Consider the following 3,224-nt stretch of genomic DNA (forward strand, 5'->3'; position numbering starts at 1 on the left):
GGGGGGGGGGGGGGGGGGGGGGGGGGGGGGGGGGGGGGGGGGGGGGGGGGGGGGGGGGGGGGGGGGGGGGGGGGGGGGGGGGGGGGGGGGGGGGGGGGGGGGGGGGGGGGGGGGGGGGGGGGGGGGGGGGGGGGGGGGGGGGGGGGGGTGGGGGGGGGGGGGGGAGGAATTGCTTCCTTCACTGTCCCTAGCTTAATTTCAAGTGCCATATATATAGAGAGAGATTATTTCAATATTTTAAAATATTGGTCTTTTGCTTAATCTTTTTGATATGCTCTCACATCCCTCTCTCTCTCTCTCTCTCTCTCTCTCTCTCTCTATATATATATATATATATATATATATTGTAGGGTCAATTTTTGTGGCCCAAGCCCAAAAGATTTGGAGTCTGAGCCCTGAACCCAAGATAATGAATTTGTAGAGAGTGGGTAAAAGAGCTGGGTTGGATAGGAATTAAATAACGGCTAGCATGAGATTCAAAGATAAATAAACATAAAGGCACTCATAAAGCCTGACTGAATAAACATCCGAAGAGATAGTTCATAAATTATAATCTTATTTTTGAACTCTAACAATCTTTTGTACTACAGTTTCTCTTCTTTTTCTCCTCTCTCTTTTCCTCCTCTTCCATCTTATGGGGGATCTTTCACATTATATAGTGTCTTTTAGATCATCTTGATTGTACACTTGTTAGTCATCTGAACATCTATTTGAGTATATATCCCATCAGACCTCTTCTTTGGTTCTCTGTGAGTGGTGGTGGTTAAGAGTGTATTGTTCAGGGGTCTTCTCTACATTAATGTGGCCAGAAAAGTTGCTGCAGTACATTTAATGTGGTAGTAGTAGCTTTTCCTCCAGATATTTATTCGTTCTTATCATCTCCATACATGCTTGAAGTTTATCCTTATTATTGGAACCGTTAAGAAGGCCACTTGAACCACCAAGGTACTTGCTTGACCGAGAATCACCGTATCCGAGGATATCATACTCTTCGGACCACTGACGCTCTCTTCGGACTATACTCTTCGCTCATTTTCAGGTATATTCTGCCCACCGGGGTCCTTTCTCAATCACTTTTTCCTATTCGGACACGCACTAGTCTTCGATTAGGGCCTTAGGCCCATTACATAACTTTGAGCTTTTACCCCCACATATATATTGATAAAAAGGGACAAAAAAATCAAGAAACTAATATGATATTTTGATTTTGATAAGCTAATATGATATTTTGTTACTTAAATTTAACAATTGATGTCACATTATAAACTGGGCTAGGGAATAATTCATGAGATGATGACATGCACTTTAGATTAGGGTTTAGCTTAAGGGCTTCAGAGTATTTTTTATTCCCCTTTTCACGATAATTTTTAGGGTTATAACTTTTAACATTGCTCATTCTTTAAAATTATTTTGTTATTGTCACCAATTACCTTTTTTTTTTTTTCATGAAGTAATTTTTTGTTGTTGTGGTGGTTGCTTTATTGCCCATTAATTCACATGAGAAATCGACCATCAGGTTGAGCAAGATGGCTGCATAATATGTTTTTCATCTTGTGAATTAGTCTCTAAACTTAAATCAAATGATTTAGGCTAGTGTCTTTTCCACAGTAATATTTTATTTCTATAGTTTGTAACCAAGAGTCAAAGTCTTTCAATTTATTCACTTAGATTGTTTATAGGAAAGAATTGTCATATCATTATTCATTTTCTTTATTTATTGAAATGATGTATTTATTTTTAATAAATTTTATTTTAATCAGGCTTATGGATTTTATCCAGTAAAGAATCATGTGATGAGTCCATTTGTGATTCCCTTAATCTAAAGGATAAAATATTATAGTTAAACTAAAATGTAGTGATCAAATTGACTATAATTTCAAAATGTATGACCAAAAAAATATTTTGCAAATTAAATAAATAAGCTTAAACTTTTATTACTTTTTTTTTTTTGTTGATGAGTTTATTAATCCTACTTGAGTATATTCCCTACTCCTAGAAAAAAGGCTAAAAATGCAAATTACACCTTCTAATTTTGACTAAAACTCATTTTAGTCTTCTAATTTTACTATTGTTCAATTATTGTATATTCTAAATTTCAAATATTTTTAATTAAAGTCTTTTGTCCAATTCTATAAAAAAATTTGCCATTAAGTAAGTTATTATTAAGTAATAAAAAAGTTTCATTTGAAAAAAAAAAACTCAAGTAAAAGATTTATAAAATATTTCTTTTAGCGTGAGATATTTTTATAATGATTTTAAAAAATAAAATTAAATAAAAGATCTGAATTGAATAAAATAAATTTCAATTAAAGAAAACGATTTCAGTCAAGGTCAACTCAAAAGAAATAAACAACTATAAACTTTTAGTAATATTTGAGTACATCCCTACTTGGCTACTCCCCTATATATATAAAAAAATAAAAATTTAAAAGCAATCTTGTTGAGTGACATCACAGCCACACAGACATACCGATGCCAACCAGACACAACAACACAACAAAAAACAAAGAGCAGAAAAGACCCACAGACCACACTCCTGACTCCACAGGGTTCGAGCTTTTAGCCAAAGCCAAAGCCAAAGCCAAGCCCCGTCGTGCGCACCAAGGAAACTATTACTATTCCAATGTGAAAAACCCCAAAAACGGGGGTTCCGATAAAGCAACCACAGTCGTCTGATCTTTTCCTTCCAATCCATCACAAGTCACAACACACACACACACCCGTGTTGCTGCCTTGTACACTCGTGGCCGTGCGTGTGTACGAGACTCCATCTCTCTCTATTATCTCTCTCACATTCACGTACACTATCTCTCTCTTCTCTTCTCTTCCCCCAAACCCCCAATCAGATAATTCATAAATTTATTTATATAATACTCTCTCTCTCAACACCACGTTCTCCTTCTCTCGTTTCTAGGTTTATTTAACCCAACTGTTATTTTGGGGGAACCAGGTTAAAAAAAAAAATCGGCTTTTACTGTATATCCCAGCTCTCTATTTGCTACGCTCTTCAAGCTTCGGTTTTTTTTTCTTCTTCTTCTTCTAGGGTTTCGCTCTTTCCAATTCCAAAGAGGTACCTTTTTTTTTTTTTTTTTTTTTCCTTTAATATTTTGCCCCTAATTTCTTCAATGTAGATAAGTTTTTCTTTTGGGCTAGATATTTATTTATTTATTTTATTTTTTTATAATTGTATGTTGGTGGGAAAAAAAGGGTTTTTTTTTTTTTTT

This window comes from Quercus suber, unplaced genomic scaffold (assembly GCF_002906115.3).
Source record: "Quercus suber isolate HL8 unplaced genomic scaffold, Cork oak 2.0 scaffold_530, whole genome shotgun sequence".
Taxonomy (NCBI): Eukaryota; Viridiplantae; Streptophyta; class Magnoliopsida; order Fagales; family Fagaceae; genus Quercus; species Quercus suber.